This window comes from Oncorhynchus clarkii, chromosome 2 (assembly GCF_045791955.1).
Source record: "Oncorhynchus clarkii lewisi isolate Uvic-CL-2024 chromosome 2, UVic_Ocla_1.0, whole genome shotgun sequence".
NCBI classification, from domain to species: Eukaryota; Metazoa; Chordata; class Actinopteri; order Salmoniformes; family Salmonidae; genus Oncorhynchus; species Oncorhynchus clarkii.
The window spans coordinates 65,492,568-65,510,462 of record NC_092148.1 but is presented as its reverse complement, the minus strand read 5'-3'; the positions used below and the strand labels follow the sequence as shown (position 1 = coordinate 65,510,462).

The 17,895-nt window shown below is 39.9% G+C and overlaps 1 protein-coding gene across 1 annotated transcript in view; it reads left to right on the top strand.

Annotated features, from left to right (window-relative positions):
* LOC139371985 (RAR-related orphan receptor A, paralog a) overlaps nt 1–17,895 on the top strand; it is a 288,440-nt gene that overhangs the window by 111,056 nt on the left and 159,489 nt on the right. The window lies entirely within an intron of this gene.

Here is a 17,895-nt window from a genome sequence, read left to right as displayed (position 1 = left end):
TGTCTGAGATTCCTACTTGACCAAATTCTCTTAATCCTTAGCCATTTTAACCTATTGCCCCCTTTTCTCTGCATCTTGTTTTACACATACTTTATTGTGTAATAATGGATTATTAAAGAGGAGAATCATCTTGAACCAGTCATGCCCTCACGGTTTACAGTGCTTTGATTCCCACTGGTCTAGCTGGGCATGATGAGCCACACCACTGTGTTTCCATACACCCAGCCTTATTAACAGACGTTGCAGGCGATACGATACTGTAGCAGGAGAACTAAGCAGAGCGGGCAGGTAGCAGGCAGTTAGACAGGCAGCGTGGCTGGTTAGCTGTTGAACCAGGGAATGCCTCTTTCCACTAGAACTAGAAACCCCAGCCTAGATCCTAATGACTAACTACAATAAAGAGGGGAGGGGAGGAAGAGGCTGATTTGTTCTGCATGCTAAATATGGCCTGTAATCTTTATTCCTCAGAGTACCTTATTAAAAGTGAAAGGAAGATGAAATCCCACCACCCGGGCCATCCGTTCTGCTGTTTATTAGAGAGGCTTTTCTCGGCTAATATTGAGGTTATGGTAACCTTAGCGGTGATAGATGCATGTTGTGACTTCAGGTAATAATAGCAATGATTGATTCCCACCTGAACCCTGGAGGTGTAATCTAGCGAGATGGAAAAGATAAAGTATCAGGGAGCTTTTGAAAGATACACACAGGTACAGGCAGATCAGATCCAGGAGTGCTGTTTTTCATCGGCTAGACAACCCCTTGTTGTCTGAATTTATGATGCTTCACCTCATCTCTAATTCATCATTAATTAACTACTGTTTTCTTTACTAAAATCCATCACTATTTGTCATTTTTATTTGTGAACTTTCTTTCAAAATATAGATATTTTTTTGCTGAAGGGGAATAAGTTGTATACAAGCCCTGAAGCCCAAGGCAAATCTTTTTTAATAAATTACTCTTGGAATTATCTCATCTGAACAACTTACTATCTCAGTCAAACAACTTAGCATTTTATTTTAATGATTTTGTATCTTGTTTAAATGACTTAGTTAAAAAAAATAAAAATAATTGAAACGAGATGCAAAGGGCGCAATTTTCAGCATGTGTTAAGGCAGCGCTAGTGTCAAACACACGTTAGTTTGCAATTCACCATGTAAAAACTGCCGCTCTGTCATTTTCCAGCCCTAATACCAGGTTCGGCAATTTACCTGTCTAATTCAGCTCGCAGCACTGATATGGATATTTAAAACCAAACAAAAGCTGGTTTTAGTGGTAACACAGTTGGTTATGCCATGAATTTTGACAGTGGAAACACAGCCTGTCCAGCCATGACGCACACTGCCCATGTGCACATGGAACAAGAGTAGCCTTATGTGCTTTTGGTGCCTGTATACTTATTTTTCTTCACATTTCATTTAATTTGATTAAAAAACAGGAATAACCTCCGCCTCCTGTCAACGAAGGCTTTTATTCGCCTGCCGAATGGAATCGCAAAGTAGTCAAGACTGTCGATAAAGGCTTTGGCTCCTGAAACCGCTTGGAAGTAAATCTTAATCTTAATCTTAATCACCAAGGCTTTAATAAAATATAAAGTTCGAGAGGAACAAAACAGTGAGCTGACATTCCCTTTTTATCTATGCATTGTAGACAGGTCCACATTACTTTAGCATTGCAGGTCCCGTTTTGGACGTGGCTAAAACCCCCTCCATGATGTAGGCTACGTGTCCAGGCCCATCATGAAACGAGAGATGAGAACCTTGGTGAATACCGGTGAACCTCGTATTTAGAAGTTATCTGTAACCTGTAAACGTATTAGAATGATTAATCTTCCTGGTTTTATGGTGACATAGTCCGTGGAGCGCTTGAATTTCTGGAGATTTGTGAATGTGATCTGATCTGTAAGATGATTCCAATTACGTTCATAAACCATAGGCCTATTTGGGAGCAGTATAAAGGTTAGTAGACATTCTCCCTTTCTCTTTATATTGGATCTTTGTCCAGCTACTGTGAAAAGTTTGGATGTGTGTAAAACCCTCCATAAACGGCGTTGTTTTAGTATTATATGTCCATGGGGAGGAATTATGGTGCCTGTTTAAAACATGTCTTTGTTTTCTTTAGAATTTGATTACAATTATACATTTTCTTTTCATGCCTTATAAAAAATAAATTGAATCTTGCTTTTTGACAATGTTTGGTATGTCCATGCTCAGCCATAATGCAATTTACAGTAGGCCTAGCCCCTATGTCCGTGTGAATGCTATTGAAGCCATACAAATACTTAGAACAATGTGGAATGCAAATGGTTTCAAATGAACCTATTTAGCAAAGATGGGATAGGTCTACATTTTGTTATTTCGTTTCTGTAAGCCATTTGACAAACTATAACGGACTAACATTGGAATTGGAGTTGGAGTACCGTAAATACACCACATATTTTGCCATGGAGTGCATTCTGTTTGGCCAGTGAGGGGCCAAGCCTAGACAAACCCACAACTTTATATTCTTCAAAACTCAGACCTTAGGGAAAATGGCAAAAATATTTCTGACACACCCCTGAACCTATAGCACTACCGCCTGCGTTAAGATTTACCATTGCGTTAGATTGTTAAAATAGAGCCCTAAGTTGTTTAAACGAGATACTAAGTCGTGTGAATGACTTCATTGTTATTTTGTCTTATTGTGCCAAATTTGTTATGCAGCGCCAGTTGTGCTTGTCAGAACATTGCTGCAGCCATTCATTCACTGATTCCATCCATTGATATGATTATTAATTGACAGTTCTTTTATAGGGCTGCTTATGAATGCCAGAGCATGTACTGTAAGTGGGCCAACAAGATCTCACGGTTTTACCAATTTGACTTCAGACCGTTATTGTATGATGAAATTAATATTGGTGAGTATCATCCACACCTAATTGACTTCTTTGTGATTGCCTTTGCTTATTTACATAATACATTATGTGTCACTGCATGTGCAAAAAAGGGTATGGATAACTACAGTGTAAACAATGAGAAAGTGATCAGCATATTTTAATTGTATGTGTGCATTCTGGAGCATTCTGTTAATGAAGCTTGGAGTGCTCAGAGACAATAGTCCCAGATGGGTTTTTTCCTGCCTCACACCTTTACTGTTGTTGAGCTGCATAAGATGGCAGCACTATTATTCTATTAGTAGCTTATTAATGAAGCTAATTTGTGTAACTGTTATTAAATCCTTTGAAAGATTGTTTGTGTTCAGATGAAATTAAACGCATCCCAGAAGCCATCCATTGTGGCGGATAGATTACAAGAGAAATAAGGTTCTTTGAAAAATGATATTTTATGGGCGGAAATGTTTCACCGTACCTCAGGGGCAGTGATGACAGGGAAACACTGCAGTCCTCCTTCATGTTGAGATGTTTTTTTTAGTCAAAGTACCAGGGGAGAACACTAAGTGTGATTTATTCATCCCTTGACCAGTAAAAGGTGTCAGCCAGGTGAAAATGGATGCTGGGAGTATTGACAGGAGAAAAGGGCCGTGCAGTTGTCCTGCTCTGTCACACCAGATTGAGCGAGGGGGGAATGTGTCCTCTGCTATACCTCACTGTGTGTGCTTTGTAGGAGGCAGTTCTGATAATACACACACCGTGACTAGTAATACCTTTTTGCATTTATTTTACTTGGTTGCTACAGTATATGGTGTTCCCACTCTCTCTGTTGGAGAGTTCTGATTTATCTAATGGACAATTTACATGTTTCTATTCCTTATATAAGCCCTCCCTCTGCATTTCTATGTGATAATTTTCCTTTATTTGTGGCCGTTGCTTAACAGTATCCTGGAGCGCATTGGATACATCTCAGACGGGGATCTGATTTCCCACATGAACAGATCAAATCGCCTCTTTTGTTCACTGGTTCTATCTGGCAGTGTGGAGAGCTGGAAAATTTTCGCAGTGCTTTCCCTTATAGAGGAGAAGGAAGATGAAGAAATCAAAAGCACTGTAGCTTGAGAACAATTTTTCCACAACTCCAACTGCGAAAGGGTAGAGCATCTCCCTGGGATTTTATATTTAGCATTTGCTATGCTACTTATGAAATATTTCATAAATGTGAATATATTAGACAGGGAGAACAGTGTGGTAAGTCATTCCGTATGCACTGCCATAGCAACAAGACGTTCCACCTTATCTGTTTAGAGCCCATGATTCTTAAACTGTTGGTTGCCCACGTTTCCATTTTTAATCAGGGAGTGTTTGGTATACCCTGCAGCAGGGATCTAGATAAAAGGATTATCTCAGCCTCTACTAGTTAACCACGTTTCTACCCAGCAAGCCAGCCCCCAAAATTAAAAAGTATGGATTTGTAATGCTTATTTCAATGTATTTTCATCATTTCTCATGACATTGGTTTAAATATTGTTTTTGTAATTTAGCGAACGTGCATATCGAGAGTAATTAGGGTTTACGACACATCAACAGATTTTTCACCTAGTTGGCTCAGGGATTCAACCCAGTGACCTTTCTGTTACTGGCCTAAAGATCTTAAACGTTAGACTATCTGCCGCCCTAATGATGGATACAGTTACGGATATGAAACAGAATATTGAAGTCTCTCCTTGCATTAGTACAGTATTTGATATTGATCTTTCAATAATTATGATGTATCGAAAGTGTTATTTTGCATGACTATCCATAACTTACAATATAGCTTTACTTCAGTGAACAATAATATTGCCCCTTGCCAGTGTATAATTCCTACATTATTTTGAGCTCTGAAACTCCAAACTGATATGACGCTAGTTATGTGCCTATTTTTGCAAATATGTACTGCTACATTGAAGCATATTTTTTTGCAATTTGTTACAACATTTAGTTCCTACACATGCACACATTTGCGTTCAGCTTTCAAATGTTTTTCATTTGAGAATTATAGACGTAAAATATGATACTGTAATATTATATTATTCTTTCCACCAAAATGTCTCAATATTGAAAATGCTATTAGGTAGAAGCTATTGTAAATTACAGTGATATCGCTCCTTTCCAAGATCTCCATCCCCAAATTCTACATTTTAAAACACAAACTGCCAGGGATCTGCCAGGCTCCTGAAATTCAGAATAACATTAATTCCATGACTAAAGTACTGTAACTATAGTAACAATTTTATCATTAGCAACACACACTCAAAAACCAGGACTAGAAATATGAAAGGACAAATGGAAAGAAAAAATCTTCTATACCGTTTCAATACACTAATAGTTCATGAATCCGTTCAATACCCTGGTTAAAATTACAACCTTGTGAAGTGAATCTTTGACGAAAGCCTTGACTAAAGTGTTGGCTTGGAGAAGACAGAGTTGTGTCTTGTGGAGGCCATCCAGATGTCTTCATTAATGAGTGGTTCCAGAAGGCCCAGCTCTGCTCTGTTAGGCTGCAGGCAGTTCATTATGCTGGCCACATAGAGGACCCCTGGTTGGATAGCACAGACTAGCAGAGTAGAACTTGCTCCTTTGTCACTGCTGTTACCATTAGCTAGAGATTTGCATATTTCTCTGGGAAGCATTAAAGGAATACAAAAAAGACTAATTCACTATTGAAAGTCTCCCTTTCAAGATTAAAAGAGTTCCATTAGAAATGTATGACTGCTCATGTAGCTTTTATTTCATTTCTCTGTCACTGTCCCCCCTACTTTTGTGGAAGGCTTTGATTATCCTCCAGGTTGGAAAAATAACTGAAATAGAAAAAAAATAACAGCTGCCACTGGTGCTAATGCTGCTTGGTGTAAATGGCATTTGCCTTTCATGGCAGAATTCCTTTGTTCTTTGATTAACTTTGTCTAAAACTCTCATGGTGTATTTAGGCCTTAAGGAAACAATGAATCCTACGAACTCAGATGAAACTCAGGATACTTCAGTTGGCTCCTCGTACCAGAAAATGGCAGTCATATTTAGTGGATCTAGGGTACAGGTAAAAATCTCATCTCATATTGAAAATGTTCCTCTAAATGATAAGTGATTGGAAAATACATCAAGGCAACATCTTCAATCATCAGATTATTTTCTCAAGGAAAATGTAGAAAATGTAACCATGCAGTAGTGTTTTACACTGTTTAGGAGTATGAGTTAAGACAATATGTTAGGTGACTTAACCAGCTTTGAAATGCCTGATATTTGGTACGCTTTATGTAAATACAAAGCAAAGGTGACATTTTTTACAATTTCAATTTGATCATTGTAATTATAACATATAGTTCATTCATAATGGTTTGTGTAATTTATTAATATTTTATTAGTAAATTCGTACTAACAATTAGCCTACCTTTATGATTAAGTTTGCTTAATATTTAGGCCTTGTTTTCAAGTTGTCTTATTCACCTTCTTGCCACTGAGTTTGTGCTCTCGCAGAGAGACTCTCAGTAAAGTGCATGTGGCTAGGGTGATTCTACCTCAGCGGTGCCACACACACCTGGATGAGGGCATGTGAGAAGCACACCTAGAGGAGGTGCCCACAATGATTATCACTCTGACCTCAATTCAGGGAAGAGGGACAATTTCCCAAACAGCTGGGGATCAATCAAAGCCCACTTGAAATATGCCACCTACCACTTTTACATTAGGAAACACGCTGTTCCAAATGGGGCATTTTGACTCTATTTTTGATTATTTAACAGGCAAAGCTGTCTCCTCATGGGGCCACAAGTGCCAAATTAAACCCCCCACCCACCCCCCATGCCACCTCCTCTTTCCTGGGCTATGTAAGCTACAATAGGGAGGTAGAGGGGATAGGGGAGGAAAGTTTGGACTTAAAGGGATAGTTCACTCAAAATTACAGAATGACACATTGGTTTCCTTACCATGTAAGCAGTCTATGGACAAGATGTTACAGCAATCAATGCTTTGGTTTAGTTTCCCTGGCACTGTTTCCACATGCTATCGTTTTAGCATTTGTGGCACAAATCTCATTCAAGTTATGGGACAAATTTTTTATTGTTTTGTGCATCATGTTTAAATAATCCGAAAGTATCTAAAAATGATTGTGAAGCCCAAAAAGTAACTTAAAAATGTTTTGAACATGATGCGCAAAAAATGCTAATATTGGTCCCATGAATGGGATTTGTGACTAGAATGGGATTTGTGACACAAATGCTATTACATTAACATGTGAAAACTGTCGCAGAGAAACTAAACCAAAGCATGGATTGATGTCATATGTTGTCCATAGAATACTTACAGGGCAAGTAAACTGATATGTCAATTTGAAATTTGGGCAAACTATCCCTTTAAGTCTAGGGATCTAGTCACAGAGTGAGGACAAGATGCAGGATTTATGTTTGAACCAATATTACGCATCCACCATCCTCCCTTTGCGTACTATATTTTGCACATGGTAATTATGTGAACTAGGGTTGTAAAGCTATCGGTAATTTACCAAAGTTACCGGAATGTTCAGGAATTTTGGTAATTAAATAAAAATGAACCCATGTGGCTCAGTTGGTAAAGCATGGTGCTTGCAACGCCAGGGTTGTGGGTTCAATTCCCACAGGGGACCAGTACGAAAAAGAAAAAAATAGTATGAAAATGGATGCACTCACTACTGTAAGTTGCTCTGGATAAGAGCTTCTACTAAAATGTCAAATCTATGGCAGTCTAGCCTAACTTTGGTAGATTATACTTTAATAACTTTTAAACAATGATTCATATATATTATTAATTTATTATATCTGTGTCCATATTGTCCATGGGTTTCCAGTAGATATGGTTCAAGAAGAAATGGCCTAATTAATGAAAAAAGGATCAAATCAACAATGGTATTATTTTCTATTAACTCTGAAACTCTTCCAACTATTGACTGTGTTCACAACTGCCACAAGTTTTGCATCAAAACATTGACAACAAATGCATAGTGACATAGTCAAATTAAAATGAGAAAGGATATTTTATGCTGAAACCCTATTAAACACCAATTGTATTCACTAATCCGATGTTTTATATTTAGGATAATTTTTTACAGCTTTGTCATTCTATTATTTTCAAATGATCTTATTTATTATTTCATATATTTGACATGTGATAATGCCACATAGAGGGCCAGAGATGATTAGACGCCTGTGATAATCTGAATTACCCAAAAGGGCCACTAGATGTCTTGTGATAGATTACGTAAAATCCTTGAAAGATACCAACATTTTGGTAGTTTACTGGTAAATGTCAAACATTTCCAGTAATGTACCCTCTCTTTGCAACCTTAATGTGAACACCTGTTCACATGTTTGACTGTGTCCAGTCACACATGTCTGGTTTACCTGCAACGTATGTCCCCCTGCCAGTTTATCTGTAGATAAGACTTTCAAAGTACAGAGAAAGTGTAGGATGAAGAAAGCAAACAGGCATTCAATAGGTGCAATTGAAAGCAGTTGCAGCAATTGCTGAGTGGTTACCTTTGTCCTGCACCTGTACATTTATATTCAATCATTGAGAAGGACAAAGGCAAGATTGAACGCAAACCCAATGCAAAATCTACCACACAGGCTCCTCCACAGCATGATGTTGTGACCTTATACAATCTTCAGCCATTCTGTTATCATATTGAACATTTTACATTTACCAGTTTCTGGTCAAATAAACAATTTATTGTAAAAGTTTGATGATGACAATTTACAACTAAAGGATTTCACGCGTTTGCTCGATGTATTATAATTCTCTAGATTATATGTCAACAAAATAATTTCTAGAATATATTGGATGGTGATTTAACTGCACTCAGAAATGCACTTTCTGCAGTAAACTGGGCTGAAAAAGTATAAGTACATACTGTTCATTCCAGAAACCACACTGAAGAAAACTAACCTCAGAAATGCACCATAGTGCTTGTTACATGTCTGTGGTTGAACATAAGTTCTCATTACACTTTGCAACAAAAAAGACAAACATTTCCTTTGGACCGCATGTCACGTCTTAGCCTCGTAAAACCAAACAAGATTTTGCTCCCAGAAATCTAAATTAAACAATGTGTTGGAAGTGATGTACAGTATATTTTTCCTGTGTTGTTTTACTCCCCTGAACCCAGTGCTTGGACTTCGTCTGGCCCATCTGTTGTGCGGAGTCTCAGTCCTCCAGAGTAATGTTAGACACAAGGTCAGCAGAAGACCACAGACTTGCCACATATGCTCCACAAACTGTTGATGTTGGTCAGGAGAGGAGGAACATATATAATAATCCAGATTAACCACGATAATGAGGTTGTTGTAAGCCATACATTCTGGCAGGTGAGGGGGCAGCGGGGGGAATAAATAATGTGGCTGTGTCTTGTGACACGGCCGTAAAGAATGGGCATCTTTCCAACAGCTCATTTCAACTCTTCTAATTGGCCTCATTGTAGATGAAAAATGTAATTGCTGGCCTGGCTATTAATGCTGACATTTATGGATTGGATGCTTTTGTACTTAATATACGGCCTCAGTTGTCCCTTTTATTCCTGGGCAGTGTTCTGTCCGCCCATGATGTATTGCACCAGGAGGAAACTCACTGGAACACAATGGGGTTTCAGCCCATGTGAAGCTCTCTGGCACAGGTCCAGAGTGGGCAGGAAAGGAGAGCGGTCTTCACCGCTGTGTCCGAGGATTTCTGGTGGTGGTGGAACATGCAGCTCTAGACTGTAGATTGAAGTTTTTTTTACTGTAAGGGTCCATGGCCATAAAGAGTGTTACAGTGCTCAGAACAATATGACCTTGTATAGCACTCCATAAAATTATCTGGGTTTCTCATGTGTCAGGAAATACATACAATGGAAAGAGAGACATAAAGCCCAGTAAAAGAATAAGACCCTATGGAACTGTCAGTAAACAGCCTTCTCACCAAAGAGAACATCCGTGTGAGCTTTATCTATGGAGGGGAAGGAGGTGGCAGTTTTTTGTCCCCTGGGAAGCTGTTGGCCAGGGACCATAAAGCCTGCAGCCGCCAGCGCAGGCCCTCTGAAATATTCATCACATAACTTTTCTCTTTGGCTCGCTTTTCTCTATATGTTTTTAGCAGATGGTAACATTTTTGAGTGGAGAACAAAGTTGTAAGGGGAATATGATTTCACTCGTTGCTATGGGAACAGAGAGAGATAAAGATGTTTCATGGTTCACTGGTTGCCTAGACTTACTGTGTGTGTGTGTGTGTGTGTGTGTGTGTGTGTGTGTGTGTGTGTGTGTGTGTGTGTGTGTGTGTGTGTGTGTGTGTCTGTCTGTCTGTCTGTCTGTCTGTCTGTCTGTCTGTCTGTCTGTCTGTCTGTCTGTCTGTCTGTCTGTCTGTCTGTCTGTCTGTCTGTCTGTCTGTCTGTCTGTCTGTCTGTCTGTCTGTCTGTCTGTCTGTCTGTCTGTCTGTCTGTCTGTCTGTCTGTCTATGACTGTGAGTGAGTGTTTGTGTGACTATTGTATTTGTGAATGTGCATGATTCTGCAGTCACTGCGTTTCGCTAAAGGACGTGCAGATGTAGGATCTTAATTTGAACCAGTTTGCTACAGCAGGAAAATAATCCTGCAGCAACAGGAAATATGAATTAATATGTGGATTATAATTCATGGACATTTTTTGTAGGGGTTGATACGTTTTTCGTTAGATCAAATCAAGTCTGATATTTTTTAAGGGAAAATTACAGTCTTCAGAAGCATTTTTAAACCTTGAATACAATACACATTTACATTTTCTGCTGTGCAAAAATGCTCTGCTCTCAGCAACAAAAGAGTGATCAAATTAAGATCCTACATCTGTAAAAGGTTATGGAGTATCATGAGTTCACAGTACTATAGAAATGATACAAGGTCCTGTCAAAAGTTGTATGCAAAGTATACTGATTTATTTTTCCCTGTGATGGTGTTAAATATGGTGCTCATTTCACAGTGTATAAACTTTCTGTCTTAGTAGCGATGAGTTGGTCGCATGGTCGCTCATATTCACATGACACTTAAAAGGGAGGATCTGTCGATAAATGTAGCAATAACAGAAGCAACTTATCTCCTGCCGTTTACAGCAGCACTTCCAAACCACTATTCTACCATTTGAGAGAAGCTAATTAGATTGTGAGGGTTGCGTGATATGGGGTCCTGCACATGAAAGCTTCTCACTGGAGATGGGTCGGGGTTGTCTGCACCCCAAACAGTCCTGATAGCACAGTGACTCCTCTAATTCCACCCACAAAAATCACATTCTAATTGGATGTCTGATTTTAGAAACTTCTTCAGCAATTTGAGGAAATTGCTTTTTGAAAACATGACAAATTTCTCACTGGCTGGCTGCAGTCAACTGAGGAGTGTCTCTTTTCAGCCCTCATCAGGCAGTAATTAAAAGGTCCTCCTTCTGCTTGTAAACCATTGACCCCTCAGAATTTATCACAGGGCTCATTTGTAAGCGCGAGGAGCTGCAGCTCTAGGCCAATAGGAGACAAGGAGGAATCCCTGTAAGAATCCTGCACAAAATGACAGTTTTGTCGGCCGGTAATTGTTTAAGCAGCTTTAGCTTCTTGTTAAATGTCAAATGTGGTGTCCTCTACACTAGACTGTCCTTGTAGGGCAATTCAGAGTCAACACATACATGCTTGGATGCACACACACACACTTAAAAACGCAGAGGCATGTTTTAATTTGTCTTGGCAGTGTTGTACACAAACAGAACCGTTGAAAATGTGGTTATTAAAGTAGGCACCTGCAGACTGGGCTCCAAGCCTTTCACTGTTCTCCCCAGACATAGAAGAAGACAAAATATTTAACCAGACGGGAATGAGTGGTGAAGTGTAGTTTAATGTGCTGATTATATTCATCAGACAAGGCCTGTGCTCTCGTGGTCCACAGCAGAGCTGCCTTAAGGGACAGTGAGTGATTCCGACCACTCAGCCTCATTATGGAATCATATTAATATTTAAGGGGCTGGAATTGACGAATAAAGAGGTAATTGATAGCATCAAAATGGAAGTGTTTGAACTCCAACTATTGTAGTATTTAAATATATGTAATTATGTGGCAATTAGGTGGTAGGAATGCATCCAAACAGCCTTTTTTTAAATAAAATATTTTATTCCAAATTAAACCAAAGCTGTGTCTGCTGCGCTCTGTTTGTAAAGGGTTCACTCATATATAATTACGGTTATAGATGACAGTTGTAAATGACTTTTAGTTGGATCTGTCTCAAAGAGTACATTGTTCTAGTAACTCATCTACTCGGGTTAAAGCTGTTGTCTTGATAAGGGTGTGTGAACAGATGCGTGCTGTAGTGGTAGTAGAGGAACAGTGGATCCAATGGAGCTGGGGCTCAGATCAATCAATGGGCGGGGAGCTGCAGTGAAAAGGTGTGTGCAGCCATGCAGAGGAGAGGCGAGGGCTGTGAGTCACAGGACAAGTGGGGTTTTTCCCTCTCACTCCAGGGGCATCCCCAGGGCTCACAGCATGACACAGCACTCACTGAAAACCCTCTAGTCTAGTCCACCAGACCTCACGACTGTTTAGTCCTATTCCTATTTATTCTTTAAAATTCATATTTATTCCCGTGGACTAGTGTGACAGTTTAGGAACAGAATATATTTTCTCAGAATGTTCATGTCACCTTCCAGAATGTGTACATACTGTATATGACATTCAGTCAACTGGGTTGGGTGGAGAAAGAAAGGTACTGTAATATGTATGGTAGGCCTGCTATATGCCCGTTGGGTCTGCAGGCAAGTCTGTAATTCAGACTACTGTGTATGATAATGATGATCAGGAGTTCTGCTTTGAATAACATGAGGGAGGAGCACTGTGCATCTGCTTAGATTATTATTTTGCATATAGTCAGGAGAGTACGCTATGGAGTTTCTCTAATGAGGTATTACCACATTTAGCCCATGGCGATGTAAAACCACCATTCACCTCTCCACTCCCTAGTCATGATCTATGACCTCCACTCCAGTCTTGCTCACTCTAGCCTGAGAATTGATCAAACAGTGATGGGATCTGGAGGAAAGCTAACTAATAGCTGTTATGAGAGCGGCATATGGAGACACAGCCGTGCAGGTGCATCCAGCCTGTTATTTGATTGTTGTCTAGAGATTGATAATCAGTAGAAGAACAAGGGAATAAGGATAATGTTCAGCCTTGCTAATGCATAAGGCACCAATAAATGCTTTTTAGACAGAGCATGAAAAAGAACAGCTCACGGACAGATTGCAAACAGATGCCTGCACACCTGTAGTACTTCACATGTTTCAGAGTTAATTTTGTCCCTGGTTGTTTTTGGGGTGTAAAGTATCTGAAAGGCAGGAGGAATAACATTGAAATGGTGCCTCTATATTATGCCCAGCCAAAGAACAACACTCATAGCAGTAACAATAAAATATGACCAAGCTGTAGCTGTAGAAATGTAAAGTTAAATCGAGGTAAAAGCAAGAGTTTGCACAAACATTTTTAGGACGTTCTTGTGACGTTGTGCCATTGTCCCCTGGAGGTTTTGGCTAGTTCCCAGTTTGTCCCAGGGATGTGTTGAGGACGTTGTTAGGAATTTCTTGGGATGTTGTGTCATGGTTCCCTGAAAGTCCCCTGATTTTCTTAGGATGTTGTGTCATGGTCCCGTGGACCATTTTACCCAGGGCACGCACACCCTAGTTTCATTACACATGTCATGACTCTCCTGGTCAAGGATCCAAGGCCTCAGATCAGCTTGGCAAATGGCTGACAGATAGCCAGACCCCCCTCTCTCCCACAGCAGAGGACAGGGTTTCGGGGCTAGGCCGGTTTTATGACACCTCGCGCCAATCGTAAATCTTATTCAGCAGAGAACCCTCTCCTGCTCTTAGGTATCAACCAAAGGAATGCCTTTGTACACCAGGAAACTTTTGCCGCCAAAACTATAACGTCCAAAAGAAGTGAATATTGGAACAATATTTCTAAGATAGGAATGTTAAGAATGGTAAGTGGGGATCTAAAGAGTAATCATGTCATATTGCTTTTCATTTTGTGATGTTATTAAAAACTGTATGAACCAAATACTGTAACTTAGTAAGGAAACACATTCTAGCTGTCAAGGTTCCATCCAATATGATGTTAATACAATATGAAGAATGATGCAACTCTTTTTGTTAAGATAGTAATATGATTTTGGTTTCCCAATGAGATAATGGTTTTTCATGTCCTTTGCATATTAACTAAGCCACGCTCCAAATGAGGTCAGAAGAGCGTGTCAGTGTAATGGAACCGCACTTTTCGATAAGAGTGCTTAAAAGGACTCGTTAACAATTAACATACCAGACCAGCGGGTGTGAAAGGTGAGCTAAATGTTAAACTCTAAGACCAACGTGTAGCTGTGGCTTCCAATGCTGAAAATGGTTAGAACTTTGAATCTCCACATGAGTTGAAGAAGGTAGACTAGACCATGACATTGCCAGTATGCAGCTGGGCATGAAAAAGTGGTCTTAGAATTTTGACTAAAGACACGAGGTGGGAAGGAAGGAAATCCCATCTCAGACAACCATTTGTGCATCTGGAGATCTGTTCTATTTGAACACTACAAAGCTGGACAACTAAGAAGAAGGATATTGTGACCTCTGGTGGACAACCAGAGCCTTACACCCATCGAGACATTCCCCATAGAAGAATCGATTGGTTTCAACAGAGACAACAAACAAAGACATCTACGCGTAAATACATTGCATTTCTTACTAAATTGGCAGCGACTCATTTGTAAGGTATATGGTTAATGGGAGCGTAGTTTTCAAATGAATGATAAATGTCCCTTTTCCCCTATCTCTCTATTTCTCCCACCACCTTCTCCATCTCTGTGTAATAAGCCGTCATATCTTGTCAGTCCACTAGGGACTTTTGTATCATGTAAGTATGTATGTGTATTCTGTGTTATTATTTAGTTAGTTAGTAAATAAATAATTCTATCAATTTGTGTAGAACTGAATAATCAGAAAAGGCTGGGGTTCTTGCGGATTCAAGAAGTCTGCGACGTTCAGAATGAGACTGATATGAGGTAATGATTAATAAATAACTGTTAACAATATATTTTATACATATCATATTGAGTTTAATTCAGGAGATGGTAACTCGTTAAACGACTTCTTCTGTGGTGCCCCAAATTCCTAATGAGTTAACTGTTACATGATTAATTTAATCGGGTAACAATTAAACGTAGTTAGTTGATTCAATAAATTACAGTCATCAGATTAATTAAAGCCAAGCCCATCAAGACACTGATTGGTAATCCAGTCACAGCGCTTTTCCTTTTGGCAATGATAGGGATAACCACACACAAACAGTGCTTATCACATACAGTGTTTTCAACTTTCATATTTGACACACTGACTCCTACAGTAATTATGATTTAACATGTCCTCACCTGTGATTTGCACCCACAACCTCTTAGTTCACTGCATTCTGATCTTACTGCTATGCCACCATGTTTGTATCAATGGCTGGCTGATTTCACCTGTAGGCCTGTTCCCACGCTTTGCACTTCAAACTAAATCTCAGCTCTGGTAAAAATACATTGAAGAAAATCAATAGTATTTATCATAAGGATTCAAGAGTAATATTAAAACATAATAATATGCCCCACGAACATTAGACAGATTAACTGATGAATAAAAAGGCAATGCAGATGGCACTCTTTTGTTAAGTGCACATATGTATTACAGGTAATGAATATGTAGGGAACTTCTGAAATTGTACAGACTTTGTGGGGCAGCAGAAAGATTAGCATACCACAAATCCAGAGGATGGGATTTCAAATCTCAGGTAGGGTCATGTCAAATATAATCACATTGTCATTGATTAAATATTTTTTTTACTATTTTAGCTGAACAGCGTACCACTTACCTTAAAACCCTGATACCATTTAATGACTTTGCTTATAATGGTTTGAGACACCTAGGACAACCAGGGGAGCTTCAGGAGACCATAACACAATTTAAAAAGAACGTCTTAAATATATCCTTGGGGGCGTGCCCAGGACCAACCAGGAACTAGACAATACCTCCAGGGGACCATGACACAACATCCCAGGATTGTCCTAAAACGTCTTCGGGGACATCCCCAGGACAAACTAGAAAAAGGTCCCCTGAAGAAAGTTTCATTGGGACCATTATGCTACGTACTAAGAATTAGTCCAACTAAAGACCTGAGAAGGTCCTGACATGGTCCTCAGTGATATCCTGGGAACTTACAAAGAACTAGAAAAAGTTCTCCCAGAAAACATTCCTTTGGGACCATCAAGCGACGTCATAAGGGCTAGTAAAATTAATGTGCTTAGAGCATCCTTAAAATGTCCTGACATGGTCCTCTATGACATCCTGGATACTTACAGGGCACTAAACAAAGGTCCCCCAGAGAATGTTCCTTTGGGTCCATCACACAACGTCCTATGGACTAGTAAAATGAATGTCCTGAGAATGTCCTAAAAAGGTCCTGACATGGTCCTCTGTAGCGTCCTTGGAACTTACAGGGAACTACAAAAGTCCCCTAGAGAAGCTTCCCTTGGGACCATTACGTTACGTTCTTAGAACATTCTCAGAGCGTCAGAGGGATAATGTTGTGCCGAAACCCTTAAGGGACCTAATGGGAACATAGCAGAATGTTCTCAGGATGTCCCCTGTTTGCTGGGACATTGCTAGCTAAGCTAGTTATCCAGTTATGGCCATCTGGCTAGTATAAACAAGGGCTTACTACAAATTTGAAGTAGTTAGCAACAACCTTAGTGCAACTTGCTAGTTAGCTAACATTAGTTATCTACAAACTTAGAAACAGGCACATGCCAAACTTAAGAAAGCAACACTGCTACCTGGTCAGGAGTATTTTAATGAGGCTGACAGCAGATGATCTGTGCAATGTGAACAACAAAAAATGTACTGCCAACATTGGCATATTGTACTGTCGGCACCACGGCCATGCTAGGACTATGGCTGAATCAGGATCGTTGATTTGTGATTAAGGAGTGGAATCGCAGAAGGCTGTATCTTTTACCAGATAAAAACACTAATGGACTGGATCCAAAGAGTGGATTTTTCTCGCAGAGACAGTGTTATTATAAATAGATGGACAATTTATAAAATCGTCTGCCTGAACATAAGCATCTTGGGACACTTTAATTGGTCAATTTCCCGCCTGTATTGAGTGCCTAGATTGATTTATTGCCTTTTTTAAGCTGCCATGGGGACCCAGGAAACAGCTGTGCCAGGCGTCCACGCCGGTACTGTTGTAAAAACAAGGAGCTGAGCACAGTGCGTCCGACAGCAGTCAATGCGGCGTGGCAGACAGCTGGCAAGGACAGCGTCTGGTATCTGGCACTGCTGGAGATGCAGGATTTATTTCAGCAAACACTTCTGGAGTAGAGGACGCCTGCCCCGGTAGAGCTGACACACGCACACACACACAAAAGCACAAGCCCTGGCTTGATTGCTATATTGCCATGATCATATGAGGGCCCCTGTGATTGCAGCCAGAGAATAGGGCCTATTTCATGTGATGATTTCCCTCGTCCACTTGACATAGACGGGCCTCCTCAGTGAGCAGGCTCTGAGTGGTCTGTCTCTCTGGGTTTGACTGATGTCTCCCAAATCTGAGTGTGTCTCGGTTGGATTTGTCTGTATGTGAATGACAATAGTTATACACTCTCCTGCCTTGGCTGTGAAGGAAAACATTCCATCACACTGAAGATATGGAATAATATATCTATGTACTTGTGCACGTGCCCTTCCTGTGGCTTGTACCATTTTTTTTATAGTAGTGTGAGGACAATAGTGGTATGTAGTGTGACTGTCTCAGTGAAGATTCCTAGCTCCCAAGCCATGATATATGACCTGGGCTTGTAGTGACACATCTATTCAGTGCATGTTTATGACGAGGTACGACATCTGGATTCTTCTGCAAGACATGAGAGAAATACCTTCATAAACACAAACACATGCTTGCA